Source organism: Piliocolobus tephrosceles, chromosome 14 (genome assembly GCF_002776525.5).
Source record: "Piliocolobus tephrosceles isolate RC106 chromosome 14, ASM277652v3, whole genome shotgun sequence".
In the NCBI taxonomy this organism is placed as follows: domain Eukaryota; kingdom Metazoa; phylum Chordata; class Mammalia; order Primates; family Cercopithecidae; genus Piliocolobus; species Piliocolobus tephrosceles.
In genome coordinates this window covers 27,089,453-27,106,736 of record NC_045447.1, presented here as the reverse complement: position 1 = coordinate 27,106,736, position 17,284 = coordinate 27,089,453, and the positions used below count along the sequence as shown (strand labels likewise).

The 17,284-nt window shown below is 42.7% G+C and overlaps 1 long non-coding RNA gene across 2 annotated transcripts; it reads right to left on the bottom strand.

The window, feature by feature from the left end:
* Positions 1-25: 25 nt before the first annotated feature.
* LOC111535662 lies at positions 26-11,487 on the bottom strand. 2 transcript variants are annotated; one of them, XR_002729527.1, is made up of 3 exons: positions 11,431-11,487; positions 10,709-10,833; positions 26-1,103 (listed from the first exon to the last, which is right to left on the bottom strand). It is a non-coding gene; the product is annotated as an uncharacterized LOC111535662 (long non-coding RNA). The 2 variants fall into 2 exon arrangements; XR_002729530.2 differs by lacking the exon at positions 11,431-11,487 and adding an exon at positions 11,080-11,262.
* Between the last annotated feature and the right edge of the window lie 5,797 nt (positions 11,488-17,284).

The following is a 17,284-nucleotide window of genomic DNA, read 5'->3' as shown; positions in this document are numbered from 1 at the left end:
AGTGAGATTATGCCTCCAAAAAAAAAAAAAAAAAAAAAAATTATGCTAAGTGAAATGAGCCAGATGCAAAAGGACAAATCCTGTAGGATTCCACTTATGTGAAATATTTAGAACAATCAAATTCATACAGACAGAAAGTAGACTAGTGGTTACCAGGGGCTAGAGGGAGGGGAGAATACAGAGCTATTCTTTAATAGGGACTGAGCTTCAGTTTGAGGTGATGAAAGTATTGTGGAGATGGGTAGTGCTGATGGTGGCTTGACAATATAAAGATGAACAAGAATGCCACTGAAATGTACACTTTAAAATGATTAAAATGAAAATTCTTATACATATTTTACCATATTTTTAAAAGATCTAATTAGAAAAAACTATCATGCCCCCTAAAGAAGGACAAAAAATGACTGAAAGTGAGGCCAGTGGACCTGGAGGGGTCAGGATGAGGAAGACAGAGTGACTTGTGAGGTCCTGGGGACTGATGAGCCAAGGGGGCACAGACATTTCAGCACGGCTGTAGGAGGATAGGCAACCAATGCAAGGGAAACACAGATTATTCATCTCAGAAGAAGCCAACTAGGTGGTTTACTGAAGCCCATGAACCATGTTCCCCTTTCCCAAAGTCAGGATGATAGACCACCCAGGACCTGGATCATTCAGAACCTACATGTTACTCCCCCAGAAGGGATAGTAGGAAATAGAAGTAGAAAATCCTAATTTGACTATTTATCCAAAAAACATTGAGTTTAAACTGCAAGTAACTGAGATTACTTTGTATTACAGAGTTAGGTTTTCCATCATTAGTGAAATAACCCACGAGCTAAAGTGAGTTATAAAGAAATCATTTCCATTTTGCACACATGAATGTGACTGTGAAATATATTCCCATTGTGTTGTTATATACCTTTTCTAAACCCAAATCTAAGGTGTTTCTCAAATCTGTGGCAATAATGGGGCACTTTGGTGTAGAACAGGGAGCTCTTGGTTCAAGATGATTGCATCTTCTTTGCATTCACCATCTGATGCAACCACGTAGTCATACTGATGGTCATCTTCTAGACCAACTCCAGAACATGGGTATTTATGAAGCTGGATCTTTGGAGTACCTACAATTAAAACAATGAACAAACATGGCTCTTCGGGTCCCATGTTGCACCTAGGCCTTTGAGAACCTCTTTTTTTTTTTCTGAGACATAGTCTCTTTCTGTTGCCCAGGCTGGAGTGCAGTGGCGCAATCTCGGCTCACTGCAACCTCCGCCTCCCAGATTCAAGCAATTCTCCTGCCTCAGCCTACAGAGGCTACAGTGCCTGTAGCTAGGACTACAGGCACGTGCCACGATACCTGGCTAATTTTTTGTATTTTTAGTAGAGACGGGATTTCACCGTGTTAGCCAGGATGGTCCCGATCTCCTGACATCGTGATCCCCTCACCTCAGCCTCCCAAAGTGCTGGGATTACAGGCGTGAGCCCCCGCGCCTGGTCCCGAGAACATCTTTATACTGTTTGGATAACCCTCCTACCAGCATTTTCCAGTGGTTAATGATAAGCATCAAGAAGGGCCTTCTGAGCTGGTAGCTATTAATAATTGTAAACATGTATTACATACTTACTCAATGCTAACACTGTGTTGAGTACTTTACATGATTATCTCATTTAGTCCTCACAACAAATCTTTGAGGTAAGTATTACTGTTAATTGCATTTGGCAGAAAAGCAAACTGAAGGTTAGTGAAGGCAAATAACTTGCTCAAGATGACACTGCTAATAAGTAGCAGAGCTAGGAGGAACCTAGAAACCTGACTTCCCAGCTCAAGTGCTAATGATGGCATTACATTGAGTATTGTTACTGGGACATCCTCCTGATCTACTCTAAAAGTCTAGATCACTGACATGAATATTCCTGGATGCAGTATAGTTAAGAATTGGCTTAACCACTAGATCTGTGTTTGAGGACTCACAGATTCATTACTGGTCCGCATACACAAGCAGAGCTTGTGGAAAGCATTCAGTGTATCTTGGGATTTACTAGTCTTATGGATAATTCATCTCTCCAATTCTATCCAGACCACCTCATAAAGGAGAATATATTATGCATTGCCAGGCTGCATCATCAAGCTATGAAAAATAGCTTGCCTCTCAAGCCTTCCCTACTTCCCCATATCATTGGAAGCTCTACTTCTATCCCTGTGGTGTTAGGGAGTATCTTACTCCTACAGAAGCCAGACAACAGTGACTTCCACAATAGCCTCATGTGGAAGTGAGAGTTAATAACTTGAAAGACAGCCATGTGCGGTGGCTCACAGCTGTAATCCCAGCACTTTGAGAGGCTGATCACGAGGGCGGATCACGAGGTCAAGACCATCCTGGCCCACATGGTGAAACCCTGTCTCTACTAAAAATACAAAATTTAGCTGGGCATGGTGGCGCATGTCTGTAGTCCCAGCTACTCGGGGGGCTGAGGCAAGGAGAATTGCTTGAATCTGGGAGGCGGAGGTTGCAGCGAGCTGAGATAGCGCCACTGCACTCCAGCCTGGCGACAGAGCAAGACTCCATCTCAAAAAAACAAAACAAAACAAAACAAAAACTTGAAAGACTGCCCAAGAAAGGTGAAGGCTAAACCTTAGGAGATGATCTTGAAGCAACTGAGACAGACCTAGAAACTTGCTTCATGTGATACAAGAAGACCCAGCTTCTTTGTCTCTACCCTGTAGGCCCTGGGCAGGCATGTAGGTGATATTTTATTTCACACACAAGGGAACTAAAGGTATGAACACTTCTCTGTTCCTCATTCTGTCTGCCCTAAAATATCTCAGCTATCTAGCCCCAGGTAGAGCAGACTGGCACTACCTGGCAGGTTTCAGAGGGGAACTGTTCTAACCAGGAGCAGCCAATTAAATCTAGGCCAGAGAAACCCATATCCAGGCACTTTATCTTTGTCCTAAAATGAACCTAGCTAACCTCTTCAGGCTATCCAAAACCCTGACCACTCCACGTAGAGAGGCATTTGCTAGCCTTACATGTCACTTTCCACTGTACATATACCAATGACACCTGAACCAGATATAAAGACAGACCCACAAAGGTTCTGCTGAGCCTAAGGATCTGCTCACCTATTTCTGATCCTGAATGCCCCTGAGACATCTTTCAGAATGTGTGCCTCCAAATAAAGTCTAGAAAATTGATGAATCGAGAAGGAATAAAAGCCATTAGAAATTCTGGGGAAAGAATTAAGAAATATAGAAGAAAGCCAAGGGGCTGGGTGTGGTAGCTCACACCTGTAATCCCAGCACTTTGGGAGGCTGAGTCGGGCGGGTCACCTGAGGTCAGGAGTTCGAGGCCAGCCTGGCCAACATGGAGAAACCCTGCCTCTACTAAAAATACAAAAATTAACCAGGCGTGGTGGCACATGCCTGTAATCCCAGCTACTTGGGAGGCTGAGCAGGAGAATCGCTTGAACTGGGAAGGCGGAGGTTGAGGTAAGCTGTGATCACACCATTGCACTCCAGCCTGAGTAACAAGAGCAAAACTCTGTCTCAAAAAACCGCCCCCCGCCAAAAAAAAAAGTCACAACCCAAATATAAAGCAAACAAACTTTCAGATCATGATGGTACAGTGTGTTTGTAACACTAACAACTCACTTTTCTCCCCACACATAGCAATTGTAAAAATAAAACAAAACAGCCAGGCACGGTGGCTCAAGCCTATAATCCCAGCACTTTGGGAGGCTGAGTCAGGCAGATCGCCTGAGGTCAGGAGATCGAGGCCAGCCTGGCCAAAATGTCAAAACCCCGTCTCTACTACAAATACAAAAAAAAAAAAAAAAAAAAAAAATAGCTGGGTGTGGTGGTGAGTGCCTGTAATCCCAGGTACTTGAGATGCTGAGGCAGGAGAATTGCTTGAACCCAGGAGGTGGAGGTTGCAGTGAGCCAAGATCGCAGCATTGCACTCCAGCCTGGGCAACAAGAGTGAAATTCCATCTCAAAAAAATAAATTAATGAAAAACAAAACAAAACGGCTTGGGCACAGTGGCTCAGGCCCATAATCCTAGCATTTTGGGAGGCCGAGGCAGGAGGATTGCTTGAGTCCAGGAGCTCAAGACCAGCCTGGACAGAATAGCAAGATGCTATCTGTACAAAAATTAAACAGTTAGCTGGGTGTGGTGGCATGTGCCTGTAGTCTCAGCTACTCAGGAGGCTGAGGTGGAAGGATCACTTGAGCCCAGGAGTTTGAGTCTGCAGTGGGCTATGATTATGCCACTGCACTCCAGCCTGGGAGACAGAATAAGACTCTGTCAAATAATAATAATAATAATAACAACAAAAAAGGAAAAGAAAAAGAAAACCAAAAGATATAGTTAGGCTCAACTACCAGATAAAGATATCCAAAATCCAGAGAGCAATGGAAACTGTAAACAGTGAAAAGGACTGAAGCTAGGTAGCTGGTAGTTTGGCTTTTATAGGGCAAAAGGATTGAAAATGCTCCATAGGAGACAGGAGACTGGAGCCAGGCACAAGCTCAAAGACCTGAACAGTGGTGGGGCACCCTCAATATTATGAAGAGAGAATGAAAATGAGCTGCGCTTAACTGCTGCTTGGGACCATAAGTTCTAGTGAGCTGTAGGCCTAAGGTTTACAAGGCCATAGCCTTGCACCAAGAGACGAGTCAAACACCCGATGGTTATGACTAGATCTGCCCTGCTTTTAATATCTTCTTTGATTCACTGCTATGAGGCTTTGTTCTGAATTAGAGACCCAGAGTGGGGAATAGAAGCAATTAAAAAACTGATGGGCAAGGGAAGGTAAGGAGAGGGGTTGAGAAAGACAGAAAAAGAGGCTGGGCAGAGTAAGATTCTGAAAGAAGGAAGGAAAGAGAAAGAAAGAAAGAAAAAGAAAGAAAGAAAGAGAGAGAGGAAGGAAGGAAGGAAGGAAGGAAGGAAGGAAAGAAGGAAGGAAGGAGGGAAGGAAGGAAGGAAGGAAAGAAAGGAGGGAGGGAAGAAGGGAGAGAGAAAGGAAGGAAGGAAGGAAGAAAGAGAGAGAAAGAGAGAAAGAAGGAAAGAAAGAAAGAAAGAAAAAAAAAGAAAGAAAGAAGAAAGAGAAGGAAGGAAGGAAGGAAGGAAACAATACATTTTCACTAAAAATAAACCCATACACCAAAACCCCAAAACAAATGTATTACTAATAAAGATAGCCAATAAAATCAACAATTGGAATAGTAATCCAGTCCAGCTGAATGCTTTATACAATGGTATGACAAAGCCTTAAACATAAGTATGTTGAAGACGTAAAAATATATATAAATTAAGATATAACTTCCCTAAAACAAAACGGGAAAAAAAAGAAACTATTTTAGATGGGTATCTAAAAGAACCTATTCAAAATATGGAAATCAAAACTAATGATCATTTGAAAAAGGAATGAACCACTCATATATACAACATGGATAAGCCTCAAAAACATTATGCTAAATGAAAGAAGCTGGATGCAAAAGACCGGCCGGGCGCAGGGGCTCACACCTGTAATCTCAATACTTTGGGAGGCAGAGGCGGGCAGATCACCTGAGGTCAGGAGTTTGAGACCAGCCTGGTCAACATTGTGAAACCCCATCTCTACTAAAAATACAAAAATTAGCTGGGCGTGATGGTGGGTGCCTCTTGTTCCAGCTACTTCAGAGGATGAGGCAGGAGAATCACTTAAACCTGGGAGGTGGAGGGTGCAGTGAGCCGAGATCACGCCACTGCACTCCAGCCTGGGCAACAGAGTGAGACTCCATCTCAAAAAAATAATCTTTTTGGGGTGATGGAAATGTTCTAAAACTGAATTGTGGTGAGGGAGCCACAACTCTATAAATTTACTAAAAATATTCAAATTAAACACTTTAAATGGGTGAATTTTATGGTATATAAATTAAATCTTGGCTGGGCGCAGTGGCTCACGCCTGTAATCCTAACACTTTGGGAAGCTGAAGTGTGTGGATCACCTGAGATCAGGAGTTCAAGACCAGCCTGACCAACATGGAGAAATCCCGTTTCTACTGAAAATACAAAATTAGCTGGGCATGGTGGCGCATGCCTGTAATCCCAGCTGCTTGGCAGGCTGAATTAGGAGAATAGCTTGAACCCGGGAGGCAGAGATTGTGGTAACCCGAGATCATGCCATTGCACTCTAGCCTGGGCAACAAGAGTGAAACTCTGTCTCAAAAAAACAAAAAAAAAATTACATTTCAATGAAGTTATTAAAAATTATATCATCATTGGAATAAAAAAGTGTTATAATTAAAGATACACTCTAAACTGGACATAGCTGAAAATGAGGAATTGAAGACATCACTGAGGAACTCTCAGTACGCCATGCAAAGAGACCATGAGATTAAACATGATAGAGCATTAAAAGACACAGAGAATAGATTCTGAGGCTCCAACAATTATCTAATAAAAGTTCCAGAGAAAGAAAATGGAAATTGTTTAGAGAAGCAGCATTTGAAGTGGAGATTGCTAAGGATTTCTAAAAAACGGAAGAAAGACTAATTTATTTGTGAAATATTCATCAGGTGTCTGTTTTGTTCCAGGCACTGGGAACTGAACTTAGTGAACAAATTAGATGTGCATTTTCACTGCCAAGCAGGATAAATAAAAATACCAAGCTACATAACAATAGAACTGCAAAGCTTTAAGGAGATTTTAAGACATAATCTTAAAGAGACAAATGAATGATTATCTGCAGAGTAATGACAGATCAACAGCAAATTGAATATCAGCAATAGTGGACGTCAGAAAACACAGTAATGACAGTGATGAGAAACAGCCACGTGCACAGAATTTTTTCACCTAGATATACTATGGTTCATTAATGAGGGTGGGGGGAAAATATGTCCAGATATGCAAAAAAGCAAAAGAACTCACCATCCATAGAGCTTCATTAAGAGTTCAGGCATGGTGGCTCATGCCTGTAATCACAGCACTTTGGGAGGCCAAGGTGGGAGGATTGCTTGAGTCCAGGTGTTCAAGACCAGCTTGGGCAACATGGTAAAACACCATCTCAAAAAAAATTAGAACATTAGCTGGATGTGGTGGCACAGGTCTATAGTCCCAGCTACATGGGAGGCTGAGGATTGCTTGTGCCTGGGAGGCAGAAGTTGCAATGAACAGTGATTGTGCTCCTGCACTCTAACCTGGGTGACAGAGCAATACCCTGTCCCCCCCCAAAAAAAGAACTATTAAAGATGTCCTTTAGCAAGAAAAAATAAATAAATAAACAGAAGGAAGACATGGAATACAAGAAACAATGAATAAAATGTCAGTACGTTTATTTCTTGCTTAAAAAATACTAATTTCTGTGTCTTTTCAAATAAATTGAAGCCCAGTAATTTTAGGGGAAAAAAGAAAGAAAAGAAAAAGTAGAATTAAAGCTATACCTCTAAATTACAGTAGGAAGACAGAGCTAGTATTTGATGGGTTGTTAAGCATCCTAAGACCTGTGTTTGGGTTAAGAGCATAATACAAATACTGAATTATTATAAATGAATAAGAAACATGTAGAATTCATGATGTATATAAAAGTTTAATTTAAAAATAGAAATATCGGCTGGGCACAGTGGCTCACGCCTGTAATCCCAGCACTTTGGGAGTCCGAGGCAGGCAGATCACAAGTTCAAGAGGTCGAGACAATCCTGGCCAACATGGTGAAAGCCTGTCTCTACTGAAAATACAAAAAAATTAGCTGGCTGTGATGGCACGTGCCTGTAGTCCCAGCTACTCGAGAGACTGAGGCCGGAGGATCACTTGAACCTGGGAGGTAGAGGTTGCAGTGAGCCAAGATGGTGTCACTGCACTCCAGCCAGGCAACAGAGGGAGACTCCATCTCAAAAACAAACAAACAAACGACAATAACAACAAAAAACACCAAGAAATATCTGTAATAATTATTTATTTAAGGGGGAAAACAAATCCAGAAATTTTATCAAGTATCAAGTAGGAAAGAAAAGAAAAGAAAAGAAAAATTAGAGTAAACAGAGAACACAAATTAAGTGGTAGAATTAGGTTAAAATATTTCAATCGCAAAATATATAAATGAATTAAACTCCTCTATATAAAAATAAAATTATCAAATTGAGTTTGTAAAAATTCTAGCTCTATATGTCTGGGATACACACCTAAAACAAAACTACCCAGGCTGGGTGTGGTGGTTCATGCCTGTAATCCCAGCACTTTCAGAGGCTGAGGCAGGCGGATCATGAGGTTAGGAGTTCAAGACCAGCCTGGCCAACATGGTGAAACCCCATCTGTACTAAAAATACAAAAATTAGCCAGGTAGGCCGGGCGTGGTGGCTCAAGCCTGTAATCCCAGCACTTTGGGAGGCCGAGATGGGCGGATCACGAGGTCAGGAGATCGAGACCATCCTGGCTAACACAGTGAAACCCCGTCTCTACTAAAAAATACAAAAAAAAAAAAAAAAAAAACTAGCCGGGCGACGTGGCGGGCGCCTGTAGTCCCAGCTACTCGGGAGGCTGAGGCAGGAGAATGGCGTAAACCCAGGAGGCAGAGCTTGCAGTGAGCTGAGATCCGGCCACTGCACTCTAGCCTGGGCAGCAGAGCGAGACTCCGTCTCCAAAAAAAAAAAAAAAAAAAAAAAAATTAGCCAGGCAAGGTGGCAGGTGCCTGTAATCCCAGCTACCTGGGAAGCTGAGGCAGGAGAATCACTTGAACCCAGGAGGCAGAGGTTGCAGTGAGCTGAGATTGTGTCACTACACTGTAGCCTGGGCAACAGAGCAAAAGTCCATCAAAAACAACAACAACAACAACAACAACAACAAAACTACCCAGAAAGGTTAGAAATAAATGGATGGAAAGACACAGGTAATTTAAATATTAATATTACTCCTGCAAAAGCTAGGGTAGCAATATTAATATAAGACAAATATTATTTAAGGCAAACAAACTAAAGTGTAGCATAATTTTAATTGGCTGATAATGTAAGAAAATAGATGCCATCTGACCTTGATGTTAGGAACAATTTATTTTATATAGTCTAGGCATAATGACATTGAAGAAGAAAATGTAGTCCTAATATGCTACCTGGCCCAGCATTGGACAATATTTACACGTTCATGCTAACGGAAATGTTGTTTGGTTTGCAACTTTTAGAGTCATCTCAGGGAAAAACCAAGGATGTCTTGGCAGGCAGAATACATATGTTATCAGCTTGACAAAGTAAAAATAAAAGTATGCAGACATTAAATAGAGATTAATGGCACATGGAAGAAGGAAGGAAGCACAAGAATTAATATAGTGTACAAGAATTAATATAATTATATAGAGTGGGAGTCAAGAGGCCCTGTCAAAAGTTGATGGAATAAGAAACTGGAAGTTTAAGGCCAAGCACGGTGGCTCATGCTTGTAATCCCAACACTTTGGGAAGCTGAGGCACATGGATTGCTTGAGTTCAAGAGTTCAACACCGCCTGGGCAAAATGGTGAAACCCCAGCTCTACTAAAAATACAAAAAATTAGCCAGGCACGTGGGTGCACGCCTGTAGTTTCAGCTACTTGGAAGTCTGAGGTAAGAGGATGGTTTGAGCCCAGGAAGCGGAGGTTGCAGTGAGCCAAGATCTCACCACTGCATTCCTAGGTGACAGAACCAGATCCTGTGTCAAAAGATTAAAAAAAAAAAAAAAAAAAAAAAAACCTCATGCAGCCTGAACAAATTACTGGGGATGTAACCCAGAGCCACCGAGTGTGTGTATGTGGCTTGAGAGGAGCTATATCTCTGTGGGATTTCTGTGACTTTTTTTTGGCATTAGCTTTGACACCAGAATTTTGGTTCTACCATTGTCAATTAACAACCATAAATTCTCACATCCAGTAACATTGAAGTCATTGGTATCCTCGTCCTTCGCGCCTTGAATGGCGTATCTGAATTTCTACTTTCCTACCGGGGTCAGCAATCAACAATTGCTAGTATTTCTTCCTGAACATAAAGGAGGCTGGCCGGAAAAGGATGGGTAGCCTTGCAAAGATCTTGACTGAGGTTCTGATTATTCAGCTAGAACCCTTCTCTTCCTTTCAGACACGATTTTCCATAAGGAGTAAATACCTTTTGGAAGGGAGTTGGAAGGTTGGGTGACAGGGTAAGAGGAGGACTTACTTATCTCAGTATACACTTTGGTATCTTTCAAATTTGAGGCATGGATTTTATTTTTCTTATTCAAAAGGTCTATAAAATCCTATCTGCTTTAATCTCGAAATCCTAAATTGATATATTATTAAGTTTTTAAAGCTCTCTCTGCAAGGATTTTTAAGAAGAGCTGGTCTTTTGGAGCCTAAGCCCAAAGAACCTGTTGACAATTTTACAGGGAAGAAATCCAACAAATATTTAATAACGCTGGCAGTGTTATTGCAGATAATAATTATAAGTGTGCCAATGATAAACGCAACCCATTGCATCACCTCACAACCCAAAGCACTGGAGCTTTGTGAAGAGTGAACACCCTGATTGCCTCAGAATGGCATGTCAGTAATGCCACTGCCAACTTCCCTGAAGGCTGGCCCTGTCCTTGACATGGCTCCCACTTGTTCTCAAGAGTTTCTTCTCTCTACTCTCCCAGCATATCATTCTGTCCTTCATCACCGGATTTGGTAGCCCTGACTCTAGGAATTTTCTCCATTCATTGTCAGATGCTGTGGTCGAGAATAACACATGTATTTGGGAAGAACCTACCTTTCAATGAACTATAAATGCTCACTAGTCAAGCATCATGCACGGAAAACGTATTATTAAATGATGTGTTCGTATCTCTCAGGTGCCAAACACGTCCACTAAAGCATTGTCTGACAATTGCAGACCTGTAGACAGGGATTGTGGGGAGAGACATATGAAAATCATTGCCACATAGACATACCACTTAGCCCAGTTAATCACACATCAGTTGTCTGAATGCTGCCTGGCCCAGGGCAGACGCTGAAATTCCGTATACCTCATCGCATAGACTTGATCTTTGTCACAGAGGATTCCCCATCCCTGCTCCTCCTTCCCTCCTCTCCTCCCTCCCTCTCTTCCTCCCTTCTTCTCCTTATCTTCTCTTCACTCACCAGACATTATTTGATCTATGGGTGCTAGACACTCCTCCAATAAGAAGGTGTCAAGAATCCTACGCCAACTTTAAATTTAGGAAAGTCTGAAAGATGCTAACATCAGGAGATGAGGTGGGTTTTTTTCAGACTCTATCCTAGAAACAAGTGGAACAAACTCCATTTGAAACTGAGCAATTCGGCTGAGCGTGGTGGCTCCTGTCTGTAATCCCAGCACTTTGAGAGGCCGAGGTGGGCAGATCACTTGAGGCCAGGAGTTCAAGACCAGACTGGTCAACATGGTGAAACTCCATCTCTGCTAAAAATACAAAAAAATTAGCTGGGCATGGTGGCACATGCCTGTAATCCCACCTATTTGGGAGGCTGAAGCAGGAGAATCTCTTGAACCCGGGAGGCGGAGGTTGCAGTGAGCCGAGATTGCACCACTGCACTCTAGCCTGGGCAACAGAGTGCAATTCTGTTCCAAAAAAAGAAGAAACTGAGCAATTCTCATTAAGAGTTGCATCTGCTTGAGTAACTCCCTTTCCTGTAGCCATACCTGATTCGGTTGGTAGGATTCTGCGGGCAATTGTAAGTGTGACAGATGGAAAGATTCCACTGCTTCCTCTGGGTTCTTGGAAGGAGAGAAAGGGTTGATGCCCCGTGTGGTTGTGCAACTTAGTCCATGCAAAGACATGCCTGGAGAAGGTAAGTCAGAGCAGAAACCTAGCACCTGCTGTACTCACTGAGCCATGAGGCTAAAGACCCAGAGCATAGGGCACCTTTTTCTTATTTCCACAGAGGTTCTGTATGTTCTAGGAAGCAGACCTGTGTTCTCTGATTGTAATTCTCTGGTGGGAAGGTCAGGAAGTTTACGAATCAGAGTGGAAACCCACTGCAGAGAGACCCAAGCTTTACAGGGCAAGGTACAAGGTGGACATCACCATCCACATCAGGTCGCCTACTTTGAAACAGCCTGGGGCCAGGATTTTTCTGGATACACATTTGAAAGTCCTGACGCATTTCTAACTTGTGATCCAGACTTCATGATGGTTCTTCTGTTTTCTACCCAATCACTCTTTACATTAGTCTTATTGATTTTTTTTTTTTTCTTTTTTATTGAGACAGAATTTCACTTTTGTTGCCCAGGCTGGAGTGCAGTGGTGCGACCTCTGGTCACTGGAACTTCTACCTCCTGGGTTCAAGCAATTCTCCTGCCTCAGTCTCCCAAGTAGCTGAGATTACAGGCATGCGCCACCACACTGGCTAATTTTTTGTATTTTTAGTAGAGACAGAGTTTCACCGTGTTGGTCAGGCTGGTCTCAAACTCCTGACCTCAGGTGATGTGCCTGCCTCGGCCTCCCAAAGTCTTGGGATTACAGGCATGAGCCACTGCACCAGGCCAATCCTATTGATTTTTATTTCCCAAATAAACATATCTCCTAAATGTCAACTTTCATGATTCATCCTAACATTTTCATATGGGAACTTCTAGAGCATAGAAAGAAAGAGCCAACTGGACTTAAACTCTAGGAATTTAGGAGATGAGGCATAGAAATGCTGATTTCCCAAGACCAGCCTCATTGTCTCCTAAAAAACCTGCCTGGAAAAAGATTCAGGTCCCACTCGTGGTTGTGGTCCTAACTCTGTACCTGCTCTTGAATAAGTCTTTATATCTCTGTGGGCTCCACTGTCTGGATTGGTAAGATAAGAAGATTGGGACTTTCTTGTTCTGGGAGGTCATAGTTATATCTTTGGACTGCCAGAGGTTGGAAGCATAAAATCGAGTTGGCAGCAAACCCTGCTTGTAGTCCCTTGTACCCTGCATCTAGGATAAGATGGAAGGTGTGATGGGGAGAGCTCATAGGGCTGAACTACCAAGGCACAGGTAGCTGTTTCTCTTTCCCTATGCAGTTCATGCCAAGAGGATCAAGGATATAATTAGCTTTGGCATACTAAATATGACTGTTCTTACTTCACCTGGAGCTTCTCCTTTTGTTCCTTAAGCCCATGTGGAAGTTGACATGCCTCCCACCTTCACATGGGTATGCAGAATGCTACAGTAAAACATCAGGTGTTTTGAAGTCCCAGTTTCACCCCTTATTAGTTAGGTGACTGATTCCCAGTTTCCTAATCTGTAAAGTAGACATAATAATGCTTATGTCATGGAGTTGCTGTGAGGAGGAAATGAGATTCTATATAAAATCCACACCAAACAGGACCTGGCTGATCCACATTAACTTCCTTTCCCCACCTCCACTCCCCACCTCTGTTGTTCCCTCATCCAGTGTATACCCACCCATGTCAGTAAAAGCTATTATAAGTTTGCATCCTAGAGGAGTGGATTCACTGGCTAATGACACAAGCTCAGGCATGAAATAGATATGCACTTGGCTGTTTGTGGCTTGAAAACTCTCACCCCTGACATTTTTTCATTATGAGTTTCATCTGAAGAGAGGTCTCAAAAGAATGACCAAAATATGTCTTTCCCTCTGAAGTGGTGGGTGCCTCCAGTTACATTAGATATAATTGTCCTATGTGTGTGCTTGGAGGAGCTTAGCATCCAATGGGTTTGCTCAAATGGCGTTGAGAAGCTCCCTGAAGTTTCAACCTCAGGCTCTCTGATAAATTGATTTTCTCCCACCATTCATTTGTGTTTTGAAGCCCAACTATGCTGTCCCATCTGTCTCTTTTAGAGAAATGTACAACCTGCAACAACCATATACTGTCCCTACCTGCAACAATCATATACTGTCCCTATCTGTATAAAACAGGAGACTGAGTGTAATATATTGGTTAACTCCATATTTAGAGTGGTCCAGCTGTTCACCAACTTCGTGACCTTGAGTAAACTAGTTAGCTCCAATTTCCTTATCTAAAAAAAATGAGGTCAACCTGATAAATTTGTTGTAAAGATTAAATGATTCAATATATATAAAGTGTCTGGTATGTAATAAGTTCTCATAAATAATAATTATTAATAATGGTGATGATCTCTTCTCCACGTGACAAGTGGTCATATCTTAGAACAAAGCCAAAAATGGTGCAGTTAACTGCAACAGAATAGAGTCAGTAGAGAGGAGCCAGTACCTAGAACTTGAATGAGCAATTTCAGAAACATACCCAGCTACTGGTCCTAGGAACACTATCATGAGACACACCATTGTAACTGGAAGGAGACCCAATTGTCTCCTTGAAGGAACCAGATGGAAGATATGGCTATTCAATATGAAAGGTGGCATTCTGCCTATTAATCTCATTTATTTATGTTTCTTTTTTCTTTTTTTTTTTTTTTTTGAGGCCAAGTCTTGCTCTGTCACCCAGGCTGGAATGCAGAGGTGTAATCTCAACTCACTACAGCCTCCACCTCTCTGGTTTAAGTGATTCTCATGCCTCAGCCTCCCCAAGTAGCTGGGACCACAGGTGTGTGCCACCACTCTTGGCTAATTTCTGTATTTTTAGTAGAGACAGGGTTTCACTATGTTGGCCAGGATAGTCTCAAACTCCTGCACTCAAGTGATCCACCAATCTCAGCCTTCCAAAGTGCTGGAATTATAGGCATGAGCCATTGTGCCCGGCCTATTTTTTTTTCCTTTTTTTTTCTTTTTTTTTTTATTTTCAAGGTAGAGTCACACTCACTCTGTCACCCAGGCTGAAGTGCAGTGGCACAGTCTCAGTTCACTGTAACCTACACCTTCCGGGTCCAAGTGATTCTCCTGCCTCAGCCTCCTGAGTAGCTGGGATTACAGGCATGTGCCACCATGCCTGGCTAATTTTTGGTGTTTTTAGTAGAGACAGTGTTTCACCATGTTGACCAGACTGGTCTCGAACTCCTGATCTCAGGTGACCCACCCTGCCTTGACCTCCCAAAGTGCTGGGGTTACAGCTGTGAGCCACCACACCCACCCTATTTATTTATTTTTCTTTGAAAATGTTTTAAAAATAAATAGAGATGAGGTCTTACCCTGTTGCCCTCTTCCTACCAGCTGGGCCAACTGAGCACAGTAAGGTCAGAATGCGTGGAATGATGGGATTCCTGACCATCTTTGCATCATTGTCTTGATGACCATGACCCAGCCATCCCCTGGAACTTCTGCATCACAGCCTTTAGCTCAGTCTGCTGCTGTGAACAGTATATGAAACTTCTATCCGTGATCACTTGGCTCTGCCAGGACTTGGGGTACCTAATGGAGAGGATTTCTTGGAGGAAAAGGCCAAAGAACTGCGCTGGCTTTGACCTCATATCTAAATCCTAAGAGTATACTTGCTTCTGGTTGCCAGAGCCTGAATACTCAGAAAGAATATAGCACAGAACCTGTTGGTAAGGATTCCTCTGGCTTTGGTTTACTCTGCCATGCCAAAAAAAAAAAAAAAAAAAAAAAAAAGCAAGAATCAGGTTGTGTTAAGATTACAAAGGCTTCTCAGCAGTCAGAGCATGCAATCACTGCCCACTCCTGATTAGCTTCAACTTGCTGGACCAGCTGAGGAAAGCCGGGGTATTCACAAGGTCTGAAGTCAGGGAGTTTCATAACCTCGTCAGAATCTAGAAGGATGCGTGGATGGCTGCATTCTACAATGACTCAGGCAACCTGAATACCGAGGGATGCCCTTTGGCTTCTGCATTTAAAGACATTAATTTTTACCAGTGTAAAGGATAAGGGATAGATAAAGATGGGATTCAATGGGAAAAGTTCCCTAGAGGAAGTAGTCCATATCCTCTCTGTCCACTTCTAAGAGCAACCTTCCACCTTTTTTTTTTGAATGAGTAAGTGAGTCTCTCACTCTGTCACCCAGGCTGTAGTTCAGTGGCATGACCTCAGCTCACTGCAGCCTCCACCTCCTGGGTTCCAGCGATTCTCCTGCCTCAGCCTCCTGGGTAGCTGGAATTACAGGCACACACCACTATGCCCAGCTAATTTTTGCATTTTTAGTAGAGATGAGGTTTCGTCATGTTGGCCAGGCGGGTCTCAAACTCCTGACCTCAGGTGATCAGCCGGCCTCAGCCTCCCAAAGTGCTGGGATTACAGGTGTGACCCACCACACCTGGCTAGCTTCCCACTTTTGAACCATTCGTTCTGTGATACCTGAAGTCCTCTACATCTTCAACCTCTTTTTCCTGACATAACTGATGCAGGTTCTCCCCTGAAGACATTATTTCCCCCACTGCCCTTTCCATACTCCATCTACCACAGGACCAGAAACAACATGAGCATTCATCTTACATCCCAATGCCTTCTACAGACCCTTGCTCCTATGCCCTCAAGCAAAAACCTTTCTTCTGTTGAATTTCAGGCTGCCACATTAAACCACAGCCCTCTTCCTTGACCTACTACCATTGTCCTGGCCCTGATCCAACTCTGGTCCCACAATCACCATAAGTGACCAGAATGTCCATGTACATAACCCATCCAACAGCTCCTTGACCTTCTCAACCCTATGACCTCCATGTAACTTTAGTCACCCCCATTCTTGGACGATTCTTGGATCTCATTGGTTGCCTCAAATTACTCCACGTCCAGAAGCTTAAATTCTAGTACCCTATCCTCTTACTTCAACTTTCCGTTTCTCTCACTCCTTTCTGCTTCTAGATTTACTCTTGGATCTTAACAAGACCTTCCTTTGATTTTTCCGTTTTCTTCCAGCCCATGTGACTCTCCCCTATCCAACCTAAATTCTTGGCTCTTCAACTCAATTACTGTGTTGACAAAACTGTCTATTCTTTTGTCCCCTCAACCCTTCATCTAACCCAACTGGAAAAACAGTTGGGCCTTCCATGAAGCAGGTCCCTGGTCATTTCTCTCTCCTATTCTCCCATAGCAATGAACTCCTTCATTCTCTTTCAACTCCCTAGTTCCTCTGTATCACATTCTACCTCCTCTTATAAGATGGTCTCATTTAACACCTTACAAAGAAAATAAAAAGTATTGAAGAGTAATTACGTTAAGTCTCTGTTCCTCAACTCCAGTATGCAAAATTACCTTCATCTGTTCATATCTTTTTCTCTTTCCTCTCATCTAAAGCTAATCCTCTTACCTAAAGCTAATCTAAAACTAGAGCCACCTGTACTCTGAATTTTACCCCGTCTACCTCATCATGGGCCTGATTCCATCAGTTAACTCTCTGGTGTCATTAGCGTCTCTGTCTCTACTTGCATCTCAGAAACTTCTGCCCCAAGTAAGCCCCTGCTCACTGGGCCTTCCCCAGGCCTGGGAAATACCTTCTTTGA